The 17,926-nt window shown below is 41.1% G+C and overlaps 1 long non-coding RNA gene across 2 annotated transcripts in view; it reads left to right on the top strand.

The window, feature by feature from the left end:
- The first annotated feature begins 3,738 nt into the window (after positions 1 to 3,738).
- The window catches only part of LOC123334223, an 86,890-nt gene continuing 72,702 nt past the window's right edge, over positions 3,739 to 17,926 (top strand). For both annotated transcript variants that reach the window (XR_006552054.2, XR_006552053.2), the window contains exons 1-2: positions 3,739 to 7,431; positions 11,915 to 12,020. This is a non-coding gene — a long non-coding RNA (uncharacterized LOC123334223). The remainder of the gene's footprint in view (positions 7,432 to 11,914; positions 12,021 to 17,926) is intronic.

The following is a 17,926-nucleotide window of genomic DNA, read 5'->3' as shown; positions in this document are numbered from 1 at the left end:
CTGAACATGTCGGATTTTTATTTCTCTTGGTTCATCTATTCCTGTTTTTCTTTGCTATTTAGGTCTACTTGGCATATATCTTAAATTAGAAATGCTTAGCTCTTTCAACCAGATTTTCAGTTTAGATCAGATCCTGCAGAGCTTCAGCCACTGAGTTAAAAACTTGACCAAGTTCTGGTTGACCTCTAAATGCCCATTCTTCATTTCTACAAAATTAATTTCAATTATTTTTGAATATGTGTCCTGAAAATGGTGGCTTTGAACTATTCCCTGTAACCTAAACATGTCACTGTCATTGTGGTCACTACTAACAATTAAAATATTAGTTCAATTTAGTGGACTACCTTCCTGTAATCTGTTAAAACATTTTACATAAACATTGTCCCTCAGAGAAGCTCTCACACATGTGCATCAGGAGATAGAAAAATGCAAGGATGCTCACTGCAGTTATTGTTTGAGTTCAGGAAAAAAAAGAATGTCTAAATATTCACCAATAGGAGAACTGATCAATGTATTGTGCCATAATCATACAGTATTCATGCAGCAGTTAAAGTGAATGAACTAGAACAACATGTATCACTATGAAAATATCTCAAAAACATGTTGGGTCAAAAAAGGCAAGTGGCACAATTATACATACAGTATGAAACCACTTCAAGTTTAAAAACCTGAAAGTCTCCAAATTATATATAGGTATACATATTTAAAGAAGTAAAATGTAAAAGAAGGATACACAATAATTTCAAAATAATTGCCCCCTTTGGGGAAATTAGTTTTTGTCTATAACTTGTTTTATTTATCAAAAATAAAATCTCATAAAAGCAAAAAAACCAAATCAAATATTATTAGATATTAACCTTGGCAAAATCTTGCTGGTAGGCATGGGGGTATCTGTTATTGTTTTTTTAATGCTTTTTGGCATATGGGAAATAATATTAAAACAGTCATTCCCTTTCTCCATTTTCCCCTTTTTTTCTCATATCAACTTGAGAGAGGTATCATAGAATTGCATGTGGAAAACAACCTCTAGAAGATGGGTAATCTTCATGGGGTTTTGAGAAGGTGATTTCTTTGTTTTTAATTTAAAACGATCACCTCAAACTTAGATTCAAGATAGGTTTTGAAAAAGATCTGGACTCTCAGGCCCTTTTCATTCATAATGATTTTTTTTTTCGGGTGTCCTTGAGCCCCTTCCCTTGCTTCTGGCAGCCCTGTGCTCAAAATCCTCCCGTAGCCACCTGCTGTCCTCAGAATGAAGACCAGGTGGCCTGTAGCATCCGGCCCCAGGCATCTCCCCTGCCTCTTGGACTTCTGTCTCCTCTTCTCGCCCACCAGGTCTTCACAGGGCAGTGGCTTCTGCCTGTCTTCCTGTTGCCCCTCATCCTCCTTCAGCCCCCAGGCTCCAGGTGCTTCTTCAAGGATCTCTTCCCTGAGCCCCTCCCTAGGGTCTGTGTTTTTCTCATTTTCTACTGGTTCCCCAGTGCTGGGCATATGCTCCATATGTATTTATTAACTCTCATTAACTAACTTGAAATTAGAATTGGAGAGAGTAAATGAATCATGTGACAGTCTTAACACCCGTTATCCCTGTTTACGAATGGAGATGTCTATTTATTCTTGCCTCATTTTTTCGCTATACATAAGACATTAACAGGCATACAGTTATCTTACCAGACTTAACAGAAATTCCTATCATATTCTTTGCACATATTTAAATTTAATATTACTTGGTGACAGCAACAGAAAGCTGTTGCCTCATGAATTAAGTTTTAGAAGTTATTTTTAAGTCAGTTACCTGTAAAGTAGACAATCTGTCCTCCAAATCAAGAGCATCTATTGGTAATAAAGATTCCTAGGATTTTCTTTTGAGTTTAATATCAGTATTAGCATGCACTATGCATGGGAAGAAAGTTACTGAAACACATTCCATGTAAAGCATGCTTGTTTTAAACTAAAGGCTTTAATTATGGAAGTAAGGATAATTTGTTTGATAGTTTCATTGTATCAGGCAGTCCCTTAGAAAGAATTCATTGGGTGGTGTTTGAGTCAGAATCCTCTGATCTTAATAATGCAAGTGAAAATTTAAGTAGTGTCTTTGAGTAAGGGGCTGGAAGTCTGCAGATCTTAATAGGGTATATCTAATAACATGTTAATAACTCACAAATTGTCGGTTTTGGACTACAGACCCAGAGTGAAAGGGCCTTCATAAATTATGCATGTCTGACAAATAGGTGATACATTTTTCAAATCACAAAAGTTCTTCAGAATCAAGTCTGCTCTGTGGAGATAATTAAAGAAAATCAATGTGTGTTTATTGATAGATATTTGACTTGAAAACACATTTTCCACACTCGCTCAGACAGTGAGGCGCCCGAGCTTCAAGTCCAGTTCTCTGGGGTGGGAGGCTTGAGTATGCTGGGTGTGGTCCTCTTGACTCCACACGCGGATTCTTGCCTTGGTCCTTGCCTGACCCTAACCCTTACAGAGCTGAGGACAATTGACTTGACTTCCTATCTCTGTCTCTTTTCCTGAGTGAGAGAGTATAACTGTGATTTAGTTTCACTGGGACCCTGAGAGGCTTAATTCATCAATGTTGGTAAAGTGCTAGGAAGATGAGAAGTGCTGTGTCCATTCTAAGCAGCATTATTGATTCAATTTTTTCCTTGTGGTTAATATAAAATTCTCCACATATCAGATAATGGCTCAGCATTGCATAAACAGCCAAGAATTGCTGGCAGAAGAGATGTGGCCTATGTTTTCCCCTAGGAAAATTGATGTCTGTAAAATGCCTTTGTTTCTCTCAAAAGACATTATTATTTGATTCAAACTGATTATATTGGTACTGTATTTATCAGTGTATTTTCTTTTTATTTGCTTGTTTTGGTTTGCTTTTTCGGTAACTATTGGTGATAATGTTGAACCCAGTAAATGCTTTATACTGTGGAAGGTCTGGATTGGTAAATATTTTGCTTATCCATTTTAGATAATCCTGTTTGTCAAATAATAAGGAGGATACACGGAGAAGGCAATGTCAACCCACTCCAATACTCTTGCCTGGAAAATCCCATGGACAGAGGAGCGTGGTAGGCTACAGTCCATGGGGTCACTAAGAGTCAGACAAGACTGAGCGACTTCAATTTCACTTTTTACTTTCATGCATTGGAGAAGGAAATGGCAACCCACTCCAGTGTTCTTGCCTGGAGAATCCCAGGGACAGAGGAGCCTGTTGGGCTGCCGTCTATAGGGTCGCACAGAGTTGGACATGACTGAAGTGACTTAGCAGCAGCAGCAGCAGCAAGGAGGCTACATACATACATACATACATACATACATGTGTGTGGATATATGTATATGTGTATCTATATATGTAGCATATGCCTGTGTATATATACAAAGAAATATAAAATGGTAATTTGCATTATCCATAATGTATAATCCTGTTCATTAAATAACAGACTATAGGTGTGCATGTATATGTAATACACATGTATGTATACATAATACACACATATAAATATATCAATTTTATGCTAATATGCTTAACATGTCTGTATTATTATTCTACTAAAATAATGTAACATAAGTAACTACTAATTATGACATTTAGCTAATTCAGCATTCTTTAAAATATTTTAGGAATTGCACTCCTAAAATACTTTTCACAGGCATTTAAAAAGCATATGAAGAATTTAGACTAGTTACTTTATCGTTATAATTTGAAGAAATGGTGTGATATAGTTGAATTATCTAGCTTATTATTCATCAGAGTTGGTTCTGGATCACTTTTCCAAATTCCAAACACACCCTCACAAGATAGAGGATTCAGCACCATTGGTTACTGAAAAAGAGAACATGCAGTGGGCTCTGAAGATGGCTCTTCATATGAAGACTCTTCTTTGTTACATGGGGTCTGGTTTGTTTATTTAAACAAAATTCTGTTTCTAATGGTATTACGATCATGGCTTTTAGAAAGTATCTCTCCATGATACATACTGGAAAAAGAAATCAGTTTCATTATCTTATGGTCACACTATTTGTGTAGAGCTCAGCTGTGAAAATCATCTCCATAAACACCACAAAGATTTATAAGAATTTGCTTGTTTCATTTGTCACTCATCAGTTCTTTTCCTACATCATTTATTGGATGCTTGGTATGTATTAGATGCCTTGAAACACATTAAAGAGTAGAAGACAGCCCTTACTCTTAAGGAAGTTGTGATCTGGTTGAGTCAAAGAAAATGCCCTAGAAACAAGAGATTAAATAAACGTTTATGGACAGAGGCTAATAGGTGTCCCCCCACATCTGCTCCTTCCTCAGTAATGGAATTCCAGTTTTTAGTTGGCCACCCAGGGTAAAGATGCATCTCTCAGTTTCCCTTGCCAGTGCCAAGGGCCAGTGCCAAATCTGGACTGTCTTGGGTAAGAGGAAGTTTCTAGAACCTCCCTTATGTGCCTCCTTCAGCCTTTCATGTTTTCTTCTTGCTCACTGGATGTGAATGTAATTGCTGGGGCTTCCGTGACCGTTCTGGACCACACAGATGAGGGCCGCACCCTAGGAATGGTGGAGCAGAGTCTGAGGGCGAATGGGGGCCTGGCATTTATGGGACTGCCACACGGCCCTAGGCCGCTACCCCTGGGCTTCTCCATGAAAGATCAATAAACTGCCACCTGTCTATTATTTTAGGTGTCTGATACTTCCAGCTACTTGTAATCCCAACAGGCACTTTCAACAAGTGTGTTTTAAGTGTGGAGCGGATAATATACTGTGAGTAATCAGAATGGGGGAGTGCCAAGAGAGGCTTCTGAGAATATGCTATCCCAGCATGATTCTTCTCTCACCTGCTCCTTATCTTTTCTATCTCACCATTTCCTGAACATGACACTCTCTCTCAACACTTTCTCTCGTCCTTACCTTTCCCTTCTGCAATGCTTTCTCTATGGACCTTCCTTCCCGTCTAGTTAATTTTATAATTAAATTATATAATCCACATAAGCAGTTAACACAGTTAATTAAACTATGTAAACACACAGTATGTTTAGCTGTTATTGTTATTACTGACCTGCTCAAATCTGGCTTCTGTTCTGAAACCTCTCTCAAGATTCTTTCCGCTTCCCCATTTTATCAGAAACAACTATCCTCTTAGTGTCCTAATACCAGGCACTGAGCAGTACTCCAGAAACCCTACTGTTGAGGAAAGTGGCTGGCTTGTGTAGCTACTGCTCAAGAGGAATGGGGCGCGGGGCGGGGTGCGGGCGGGCAGGAGGAATGTGGCTCTTCTACATTCCTTCCCCTTTGCCTTCTGGCGGCTTCTTTGTCACTGTGTCCCCTCCCCATCCCTCTGCCTCTGTTTCTATGGCTAGTTCTTCGTGTTCAATAGCAACACAGCTTCAACTCTGCTTTAGCTCTGCCAGCATTATAACCTTTTCTGTTCGGAGCGTCAGGGACGTAGTGGCAAGCAGATCAGAGTGTGGGGCTGAGAGCAGGCAAGCTGTGCTGGCAAGATTACCCCACCTCCTTCTGTGATAACTATGGGGCCGGCATTGTAGGACCAACAGTGTTGCTCTGCGCTTTGATTTCCAGGTGTTTCTGCTCAGATGGGATTGCTCTGCCAACATGATAGATGTGAGGGGCTGCATCTCAGATACAACCATGCTCAGCTGTACTCAGGCATCCTTCTGGCACTTTCCCACCTCCAGCCTGTGGGGGCTGGGGGCACAGTCACGCAGGTGTCTGTGCATCTGACCATGGATGGCACAAGCCAGCATTATTCTGGTGTCTGGGTTGGGCTTGTACATAGACTTCTTGCATTGTCTTTGGGAGTTCAGACACATGAAAAAAAAAAGGCCCTGTTGAGAATAATGAGGGCCCTGATGCTGATGGGATGAGGCAGTTTCACTCCAGATGGTGGTCTTTAGCAAAAGAAACTGGTGCTGTCAGACTTGAGGTTTTCAGTCACTGAAGAAGAATGACTGGTTGAGGATCATTTACACAGTCCCTCCCTTTTTCTTGGCTTTGTCTCTGTTTAGAGAACCAAGTGAAGAGGTCTGTCCAGCTTCCTCCTGTTGGTGCTGCCATACTGATGTTGCCTGGCTTTTGTACCACGTTCCGCAGTGGTATGTCCCTGAGGCCAGCATACGCCAGGGCCATATTTCATAGTAATTGCCTATTTCATTGAGACCCCAATAGGGCAAATTCTTACCTCCTTATTCAAAAACTTTCTTCTGATAATAGGTGATTACAATATGGCCCTACATCTAAGCCCATCCACCCATGATATCCAATGAGCAAAATTCCCCAGGTGAATATTATTACTTTTTTTTTTTAATGAAGAGGTTGGGGAAATTGAACTCTAATATTTCTTTCTGTGCTACGGTTTTTAAAGTTTTGCTTTATTGAGTTAATGCATAGTTTTAAATACAGTTAGCCCAGACCTCCAATATGAAAAACAGCATAACTTGTGTTTAGTGAAAAGTAGCAGTTGAAAAGGAGAATTGAAAGTATTTCTGGAATTGTTAAACTGGAAAATATCTTTAAAGAAATTTGCAGCATACAGTGGGTAAGGAACCACCTAATAGCTGATATATAAACTAAAGGTATCTTATGTTTTTCTCTGGGTTTTTTAAAAAAACCTGGAGTAAGTAGGATTTACAGACGGAGGAAAACCTGGCTTCCAAATACTGAGGAAAATGTTCTTGAGTTTCATTGCTTACATATCATTGCTTTGCACAGGAGGAATTTAACGATTTTCCAAACAGCTCTAGTGTTTCATCAGGACAGAGTACTCACAAAGAATCCTTCCTCTCTCTCTTTTTTATAATACTTTTATTTTATTTATTTATTTTTGGCTGTGCTGGGTCTTCAGTTGCTGCGTGGGCTTTTCTCTGGTTGTGGTAAGCACTGGCTCCTCTCCCTGTGGCGTGCATGCTTCTTTCTGGGTGGCTTCTCTTGTAGAGCACGGGCTCTTTGCTCAAGAGCTCCAGTAGTCAGGCTCCCCAGCTCTAGGGCACAGGCTCAGTAGGTGTGGCCCAGGGGCTTAGTTGCTCCAGGGCATGTGGGATCTTCCTGGACCAGGGATTGAACTCCTGTTTCCTGCACTGGCAGGCGGCTTCTTTACCACTGAGCCTCCAGGGAAGCCCTCCTCCGTCTTTTATTTACTGAAATAGATGAAAGGAACTAACAATTTTTCCTTGCAGAGTGAAAGCCCCTCCCCACGAGGTTGGTACCTGGAGGCTTAGCAGCCTTGGGGAAACCTACGCAGCACAAAGCATTGTGGGAGCACAACAGGGGCTGCTTCCGGGAGCTCAGGTTGAGATGTGCCCTCTCCAGCAAGGAGAAATCTGGTGCCAACAGCTGCCTTGGAAGAAGTTAAAGGCCTTAGAACCTCCCGTGTGCCCATTTCTCTGGACGACATACTCCAAGATGAAAGGCAGGTGACTTGAGTTTCTGTTCTGAAACGTGGGGTCCCTCCGAGCTGATGTGGTGTGGTCAGGCGTGGAATGAATGTGGTATTCCGAGGACTGTTCTCTGTTGGATGCCGAAGCTCCCCAGATTGCAGTGCAGTTTGGAAAGCAAGACTCCAAGCCGCCTGGATTAGCTTTGCCTGTATGGGTATAACCACTGGAGATGATTGCGTTTGTGCTGCCTGTGCTCATCTTTAAAGAGACCTGAATCCCAAAGGTTGAGGGGATTGGGAAATGGCAGACAGGCTGATAGTTCTTTGTTAGGAAGCCAGGTGACTGAGGCTCATGTACTCAGCTGTCAGTGGTTTGTCATCCTGCCTCAAAATCTAGGAACCTGGAGGCAGGAGATAACGGTGCTATCTTATTGTTTTTGTTCAGTGGCTAAGTCCTGTCTGACTCTTTGTGACCTCATGGACTGTAGCCCACCGGCCTCCCCTGTGCCTGGGATTTCCCAGGCAAGAATACTGGAGTGGGTTACCATTTCCTTCTCTGGGGGATCTTCCTGACCCAGGGATTGAACCTGGATCTCCGTGTACTCCAGCATTGGCAGGCAGATTTTTTACCACTGAACCATCAGGGAAGCCAGTGGTACCATGTTGGTCAGTTGCTTTCTCAGAGCATGGAAAAATGGTGTTCTGGTCAGTCTTCTCAGCACCTCTCCTTGGGAGTTGTTAGGTCTGGTTTACAGGCGGAACGTCTTTTGTGTATGTGGGTGTGTAGGACAGGAGAAAATGGCTAAAAAAATGGCCTTCTCAGCATGCTTATTAGCTTTTTCTCCACCTACCTCCTGGGTAGGTACAAAGAGAAATGGCAGCTACAGGATGGCATGTGGCTCACAGACTTATTTTATTTGACCTGTAGAGGTTTTAACATTGGGGGAGGGGGATTAGTTCCTACTTAATAAGAGGAAGAGTTCACATAAAAACGATTTCCACTTTCTCCTAAAGAGTTGGTTTTTGTCTCTGGACAGTCAGCTGCTGCTAAGTTGCTTCAGTCGTGTCCGACTCTGTGCGACCCTATAGATGGCAGCCCACCAGGCTCCCCCGTCCCTGGGGTTCTCCAGGCAAGAACACTGGAGTGGGTTGCCATTTCCTTCTCCAATGCATGAAACTGAAAAGTGAAAGTGAAGTCGCTCAGTTGTGTCCGACTCCTAGCGACCCTATGGACTACAGCCTATCAGGCTCCTCCATCCATGTTATTTTCCAGGCAAGAATACTGGAGTGGGGTGCCATTGCCTTCTCCGGGACAGTCAGCTAACCCTAGGCAATGGCTGCCTCTCTGAGCGGAGGCATCTGCTCCCTAGTTCACCGTGGCTCACGTTTTTCCAAGGTGAACTGTTTTTGACTTAGTTCACTGTGGCTCACGTTTTTTCATTATTTGCTTGGCCCTAGAAGGCATTTGAGTGTGAGAGCCTCAAGTGACACAGTCTTCCTCCCTGCTCCCACCCTTTCTAGTGTCCTCCCACCCTTTCTAGCCCTGCTCTCTCAGGAGCTCCCTCCATGAGCCTGTCCTCCTGTCTCACCTGTGCAGATCCTGTGCGGCAGCCCTCTGTCCTCTTCTTGGGGAGGAGCTCCACGCTTGTGTTGCTCTGTAGACTTCACCACAGATGAAGGTGAAAGAACTGGGAAGCTGAGTCCTGACTGGGACTCTGTTGGCACATCCCAGCCTGCTGGGTACAGGGCTTGGCTCTGAGTGCTGTGGCACGTGGGTCTGGCCCTGCATCCTTTGCTCTGCCCCTGAACTCCCTGGAGGTGAACTTGACTAAAGCCTGAAGTCAGGGACAGAGAAGTATTTTTTTTTTTTTTTTAACTCCTTTTGGAGAACTGTGGGGCCTCTTCATAATAGAAGTTATAATAACACAATTACACATATATTATATATAATGTGTGTATATATATACCTTCTTGTAAATCAGTCCTTTACACTCAACCATGACCTGCTAAAGTAGGGATAAATTATTGCCCCTGTTTCGCAGATAAGCTCCAGAGAAGGCTCAGAGCACCTGCCCCAGATCTCAGTCACTCATCCCAGCAGGGACACAGAAGCCCATGTTGGGTTTTGTTTTTTTATCTGCACAGTGCAAGGCCACACTTTTAAGCTTGAATGTTTCTATATATATGTAAATGTCTGTAGTCACAGCTTAGCACAAGAAAACATCAGGGTTACTATTCACATTCACTCTATCATTCAATAGGCCATTAAGAACTCCAGGAGGAAAAATCCCCAATACTCCTTACACCTGTAAATTCCTCAGTTAAGCTTTCAGTATCCTAAACTATTAGATATTAAAAATAAACACATTTTGAGTAACAGAAAAAGGTCTTGGCACTTCTAAATATTTAGAAATTTGCAAGCCTACCAGCACCCTTTTTACCATATCTGTATACTGTTCTTTCGGAGAAGGCAATGGCACCCCACTCTAGTACTCTTGCCTGGAAAATCCCATGCAGTCCATGGGGTGACTGAGAGTCAGACATGACTGAGCGACTTCACTTTCACTTTTCACTTTCATGCATTGGAGAAGGAAATGGCAACCCACTCCAGTGTTCTTGCCTGAAGAATCCCAGGGACGGGGGAGCCTGGTAGGCTGCCGTCCAAGGGGTCACACAGAGTTGGACACGACTGAAGCGACTTAGCAGCAGCAGCAACATACTGTTCTTTAAATTTTTTTTAATTTTAATTTTATTGGAGTATAATTGATTTATAATGTGTTAGTTTGGGGTCTACAGCAGAGTGATTCAGTTATACATATAATCATTATTTTTTAGATTCTATTCTCATATGGGTTAGGATCATATTATTATATTCTTAAAAATTTACATTTAGATTGACAAATGTTAAAAATATCAACTTAAATTTGAATGAAAATTGTTAAAGAATCCATTAATCACATATTAAACAATAGTAAAAATGAGTTTCATATGCTAGTTGTATTTTTAAATGTCCATGAAAATAATATCTGATTAGTAATTTCATTTTAAAGTTTGTCTATAAATTGGTTAAAATAGTGGCACATTTGCCACCTTTTCGGAAACCTGCTTCTGATGAAAAAAAAAAAAACGTAAATTGCAGCTCTTCATGTCACCAGCAAGCTTCCCGGGCTCAGTGTTGGAAATGTATAATATATAATATAGCAGACATAGAACAAAACTACTGGGGGACTTGGCCACATCTGGTCAGTTGTTACAATCTGTTGGGTCTTCCTAGGATTTCATATGGTGATGGGCAAAGCTAGTGCATTGGTGGATATGGGATGCGCTGGGTACATGTAATGACTCATCCTTATGGTGAGCCTGCCCCAAAGGCTGGTGAACTGCTTTCTTCATCTGGCTTTATGTTCATGGCTGGCTGATAACCTCCATCTCCAAGAGCTCACAAAAAGAATTGTCATGCAAATATTTAATTTCTCTAATCCAGGATGTTAAACTTGATTGGTTTAAGAGATGGTAGGAAAGTATTCTTCATGTTTTGAGCATTGAGTTTAAATGCACTTTAGAGTTAGAGCACTGATTCATTTATTTTGTATACTTAGACTTTGAACATTTGAACTCAAGTAAATTTATGTATGTCGTAAACTACTTATTAATTTGAACAAAAGGTCCTGATCATGTTTTAAAAATAGATTTCAAGTACTGAAGAAAAAGTGAGATAATTTTTATGTATTTATTTAAAAATATCTGAACACTGAAAGCAACATTAAAACCATTAATAATCCTTGTAGTTAATGTGCTTTGGAATTCACAATAGATCTCAGTCTTCTGAAGCACTGACTTTATTGAATTATCCATGTGGTTCATATTGGTAATGGAAGGTGGGGCTGCCTTACAAGATTCAGATCCAGAAAATAAGAACTTGGGAGATGTCCTCTGGGATACTTGGAGAGAATAAGATTCGGATAGCTCAAATTGTGGTATATATATTAGCTTGATCCTTTGAAGACCAACAAAATAATCATTGTAAACATTTCTTAATACAGTTTTTGAAAAGCTTGCATTGTTATTTAAATATGTTACCCATTATAATAGCCATTGTGGTCTTCTAAAAATAATTTGGAGTTTGGAATTCATTATATTTTTAAAAGTGTATGCATTCAGTTCAGAATAGCTCTCTGAGGATATGCTGTGCATATAAATACCAGGCTGCAGACAGGGCTTAGATTAATGGGCCATGGAGGGTTATTTTATGGAGAGTTTAAGTGTGTATTATTGTTGTTTCTAAATTGTATTAATAATAATATCCTACACATGTCCAGCATGTGTATGACATTTTACTGGTCTTAGAGGGTCACTGCATACATTATCTCATTTGTTTCTCACAACAACCCTGGGAGGGAAGTGGGATGGCATCAAGTGTTGACACTTAAGTCCTTTGGTTGAGATAAAGTCCTGGTAATATTGGGAAGAAAAAGATGCTATAGAAACACAAGCATTCTTTTTATTCTGTTTTTGACCAGTGTGGTAACAAGTGTTCGGATTGACTTTGGACATTCAGTCTCCAAGGAGAGATCCTATCTCGTCATTTCTTCCACCTGGTAGGAGGGGGAAAAAAGAGCAAAATGTGTGAGTACTCTCTTAGAGGAAAAACTGCAAGATTAAGGGAGTAAACTACCTTTTACTTCATAGAAGTTAGCACTGAACCCTTGAATTCCCCATTGAGAACTTACATATACTCTTGTTTAAAACACGTTTCTGTACCCTTTCTGTGCCATTCATGGTGAAATCTGGAGAATCAAGTATGTAGAGGTTGTCAGAGGAAACAAGCAATTTTATTGTTATAGTCAATAGTGATTCAGTGTGGACTTATGTGTTGTTTATGAAATATTTTGAGCTTTCCTGTTTTACCAACAGCAGCATGGGAACTCAGAGACAGTGGTATACCGATAGCTGAGCTGGAGTAGTGAACCCAGGACTGTAGAATCCTGGAACCTGTGCCGAGAAAAATTCAAATAATTTAGCATAATGATTATTTCTATCAGATATAACTCCAGGATTAAATGCTAATTTTATTTGACTTACATAAAGGGGAATTATTACTGCAGTTACTTTTAAAGAGCTCCCTGGGTTTGCCAGGAGTATTTGAATTAACAGTAAATTGTGCACCATTACTTATTAATGGGGTCCAGCTGATTTATTGGTGGTCTGTCTGGCAATTAGCCATTCTGTATAGTGTCTTCTGTTTGGCCATTACTTTTTCACTATGGAGTGCAAGCTCAGGGATGAGCACCTTGAACCAATGGGGAAGTCTGCCTGTCAACCTAATAGGGCCTTGCATCATCTTAATGGTGAGTTATGATCTGTCTTGAAGGATATTTGGACACACTTAATATCTTTTGGATGACAACCATTGGAGGCATAGATGAAAGTACATGTTGTCATTGAACCACTAAAAATCTTTACTTAGTCACCAGATAGCCATTATATTATATGAATCGCTTTAGAATATTTCTTTTATTTAAAAAAATTATACAGGTGTTTTTGGCTTCTGTGGCACGTGTAGAATGAAATGCTGTGAGCAAACTGTAGCACAGCAAGTTATGGCTGGCAGTATTTATTTGCCAGTGTCACTTTGGGGTGCCTAATTTGTCCTCAGGAGAAATATTTTTTGCTCAGCTTGCAAAATGTTGTAATAAAAATTGGTGATTGATGTTGATTATAAGATTAAATGGCTGGGCCACAGTGGCCAATGCCATAAATCAAAGCAGCTCAAAGTTGTGATTGGCCACTAGAGGAGGTTCTAAGTGGGAGCCTTTTTTTTTTTTTCTTTAATGAATCAATATATTTCAGGTCTTTATAACATTGACTCCTGAACTTCATTGAAACTGTATCCAAAACATCATTTTACAGTGCTTTTAATAAATTTTAATACAACCTGGTTTTGCCTATCTAAGCATGCAGGGAAGCTATGAGGCTCAGTTGGTGAAGAATCTGCCTGCAATGCGGGAGACCAGGGTCCGATTCCTGGGTTGGGAAGATCCCCTGGAGAAGGAAATGGCAACCCATTCCAGTATTCTTGCCTGGAGAATCCCATGGAGAGAGGAGTCTGGCAGAGACTCGGTCACAAGAGTCGGACATGACTGAGTGACTAACACTTTCACTTTTTTCAAGCATGCAGTAGTGGAAGAAAATACATGAAAATTCTCTTCTTAGTGGGAAGGCAGTTTAAGAATCAGTGAGGGTGTAGGAGCTGCTAAATCCAAGCTCATCGCCTGATTCTTTGATTAAAGAGTTTTATATTTGATTGCCTCACATTAATTTCTCCTTCCTAACAAATTCCTTGGAAGGTATGTTGTCTGTAATCTGATGCCATCCTTCAATGTCCTGGGGGCCATCCCCTGCTCTGACACAGTTCCTCGCTGGAATTGGACTCTGGAGTAGAGGGAAGAACACTGGGAAAGCTGGGGTTTTTTATTTCAAGTATGATCAGAATGTTCTGGTCACTCCCATTTTCTGGCCATCATAGTGACAACTGAGTGACACTTGTTTTCCAGGTCTGTTTCTCCTATCTTTGACAATTCTGGGAGCTCCATGATAGCATCCCAATAAATCCCCCTTTGTTTGGCTAAACCAGAAGTGGTTTCTCTTGCATGACACTAAAACTGGGCATCTGTAAACATACAGGAAACAGAGGATTTCTGATTGGGACTGAATATATATTCATTCAGTTATTCATTCATTTATTCACCAAATATTTATTGAGTACCTAATATATATGTTAGGCACTCTTCTCAACAACTTGGGAAGCAGCAGTGAATAAAGCAAAAATCTGTGCTTTCATGAAATTTGCATTCTAATGGAGGGAGATATATAAAAAGTAAGATAAGTTAAATATAGGTATCTATCATATATGTAAATATACAATATGTAAGCCATGGTGATAAGTGCTATACATATACAATATTTCTCTTATTAGTTCTTTCCTTGTTAAAGTTCCCTGAATCAGGTAGGCCTGTTCAGATGTGACTGATGATCTGGAATGACCTATACTGAGGTTCTGTCTGTCTCTTGAACTTTGCTCCAACACATTTCTGCATAGCTCTCAAAGGGATGTCAGCTGGAGTCTGAGCTGCGTGTCTGTACAAAACAGAGAGCTGGAGAAAGGGGACTGGGGTGAGATAAGGCAGTGGCAGGAGTTGAGTGAGGGCTTTAGTCTTGAGGCTGAAATTCTTCCTTCTGGGGCTCTGCCTGGACTTCTGCCTAGCAGTAGGACTGAATCAAGAATGCAAGGCTGGGGCTTGGGCAGGTGGCCTGGAGCATGAATACAAACTGATTTATGTGTGGGGAGGGGGAGTCTGGGTCAGAGATATGAGGAAGTATCACAGGACTGTGTGAGACAGAGCAAGGTAGCAGCAAGTGGAGGGACCTAAAAAAAAAGTCTGTGAGGGTAAGGGCAGAAAGTATTGCTGTGGTGAAGTAGGTGGCCAGCACCTTCTTCATTTAGTAGGCAGATATCAAGTAAGGGGACCAGAGTGGTATCTGGAATAATGACCTAAAAGAGCGGGGAGGGATGTGGTGGTGCTGCATTCTGCCAGGGTCCAGCCCCGGCTGATCCAGGGTATTCGAAGCGGGGACGGCGTCGGCGACCTATTTATATTCATTTATTCATCAAAGATTCAAAGAGTAATAGAATAAGGATAGCTCAGTGAGGAAATTCAGTGGAGAAAAGCGGCTGAAATAAGGATAGCTCAGTAGGAAAATTCAGTGGAGAAAAGAAGCTGAGTGGCTTGGTTTACGCGGAAAATCAATATAACCCGTGACACCAGGTTAGCTCTGACCACGGAGGCCGCAGGCGCCCTCTCGAATAGCGGAAGGTGCCCCACCTTAGACACCTTCTCGAGTGGGTCTTAGAAGCCCAGGCAAATAAATGGTCGCAGAGGACATCCACGCTCCAGATGGACGCTCAGCCGGAAGTTAAAGGGAAGAATGACACGGGGAGACCAAGTTTCAGTGAACAAGGCCCGCACTTTATTTTCCAAAGTAGTTTTTATACCTTAAGTTATGCATAGAGGATAATGGGGGAAGGGGTAGAGTCATGCAGCAAGCCAGGCTTTTTTCCTGTAAACTTATCATATGCAAAAGTTCAGGTGATAGACATCATCTTCTGGCCCGGAGGCCTGTTAACATTTTAAGAAACTTATCTTTCTCTAAAGGTGATTATTCCAAAGTCAGGCGCCAGCCTTCCAAAAAGCATTGAACAAAGCTGCATTTTACATTTCTATACACCCATTATATCAATCAATACACTGCCAAAGACACAGTAGGTAAGGAGTATGGAGACTTAGCAGCAAACATTGGCCCAACAAGTGAAAAACCCTTCACCAATACATTTTCTAATCAATCTTTTAACTACTCAAAGGAATCTGTGTTTAGGCAATTTAGAACATCTCCTGCCTCTCACAGTTGGGAGGCTCTGAACAATCACACGTGGCCGGAAAAACCTATTCAGGCAGGCTAGAGGATTTCCAAAGGAGTTTGTAGGTTGAAACACTGTCACACCCAGGAATTATTAACTGGAGCTGTAAGCTAACTCTTTTTTCAGAGAGAGGTAGTGGGGGACAGCCCCCCGTAAAGTCAGAGGTGTAGGTGAAAGCACAAAGCAGAAAGTAGGCAGACTCTGGTTTTGGGGGTAGATGCTCGAGAATTTCCAGGGGGACTCCTGAGGCTCGATCCCGCCTTTGCGTATGCCGAGCCTCCTTCCTCATGACCTTTGTCATGGGCGGAGTGCCTCAAGCTGGCTCCCGGCAGTGATAGAATTCCAGTTGAGCTATTACAGATCCTCACTCAATATGCAATATGCCAGCTCCCAGCATCTCCCCCTTTTTTATTTCTTAAAACAGCCAGATGCAGTTCAGTCGCGAGCTTCTGAATGTTCTGCCGAAGAATCTTGACAATACAAGGAAGAATGAATATGAGAAGCAAAATTAAAGCACCAGCAGCGATGTATCCAAGGATATTAGACAGAATGTTTTTTCCTGAAATGAAAGTTAGAGAAGGTGTGAAAAAAGTCATTAGCTGCGGTAAAATCCAGTCAAGAGTGTTTCAGGGTCTGTATTTGATTATGAAGTTTCACTAAGTCCAGGCCAAATGTCAGAGCTGTTCCAAACACCTGAGATATGATTTTTGATTTTTTCCCATTCATAGTCTGTCTCGTTTACCTTTAAAGATGTCACGCATATCCACCGGTAATCAGCGTGGCAAGACAGAGCCATTTTCACTTTTAAAGCCTGTAAATCAGTCCCAATATGCATTATTGTCTCTTCTAAGGCGTCTACTCTCATCTCTAATTTCTTATCTATAGCCTCCTGTGTTGCTAGAGTTAAAGAAACATTTTTAGACATGGTATCAACATATTGGGCAGTATGTACTTGTTGAGTCAATGATATTGCTGCCACAGTAACAGAAGTAATTGCGGTTATTAAAGCTGATATTCCTAAAATAAGTAAGCCCACAAATCGTCGCAATCGCATTAAATCCTGAAGTTGTTGTAATACAGCAAGACTATAGTTATATCAATAAGTGGTTACATTATAAGATAAGGTGGACGTTGTAACACTACAAAGGAGCAAACATTATATTGAGGGTTTAAACAAGATGAGAGCATACATTATTCACAGGTCACTACATTGGGTCCACCAGTTTAAAGTCACATGTACATTAAGTTTTCCAGAATCATTGGTAAAGTGAAAAACATAAGGAGAGGGTAGACAAGCCAAAACAGAATAAGTAGAATTATTTTCTGGTTGGAGTTTGCGCTGCAGCAGCCTCGTCAGTCTCGCCGGGATCTCGATGTTTATCTTGCCTCCCCTTCTGGTGGGCTCCTCTTTTGTGATCGAAGCAATGGGGGGACTGGATGTCTGGGGGTCTGCAACATGGTGAATCAGCCTGTCTAAATTGGAGAATCTGCATCCTGTGGAAAAATATAAGCACATCCTCGACCGATAGTTAATAATGGGTCAGGACCCTTCCATTGTCCTGAGAGGAGGTCCTTCCATTTGACTAATGGTTTTGCATTTAATTGCTCTAGGCACCAATGACAAAGCATTGCAATAGTTCTGGCTGAAATCAGTATTTAAAATATTTATTACAAAAAGAACATGTTGCAAGATTTGATGGGGAGAACTATACTTAAACTCCCCTTCTTTTAGTTTTTGAATTTGGATTTTTAATGTTTGATGTGTTGTTTTCACAATGGTTTGTCCCTGTGGGTAATAAGGGATGTCTGTATTATGTTTAATTTGAAACTTTATACAAAATTTCTGAAAAGACTTAGAAGTGTAAGCAGGAGCATTGTCAGTTTTCAAAACTTTTGGCAGGCCCAAATATGAAAAACAAGTAAAGAGATGTTGTATCACATCTTTACCTGCCTCTCCAGTACGAGCAGTTGTAATAATAACGTGATAAAAGGTATCTACAGTTACATGAACAAAGGACAGTTTTCCAAATGAAGAAACATGAGTTACATCCATTTG

The sequence above is a fragment of the Bubalus bubalis genome, chromosome 1 (assembly GCF_019923935.1).
Source record: "Bubalus bubalis isolate 160015118507 breed Murrah chromosome 1, NDDB_SH_1, whole genome shotgun sequence".
Lineage (NCBI taxonomy): Eukaryota > Metazoa > Chordata > Mammalia > Artiodactyla > Bovidae > Bubalus > Bubalus bubalis.
Note: the sequence above shows the minus strand (reverse complement) of the source record. Positions and strands in the feature narration are given on the sequence as shown.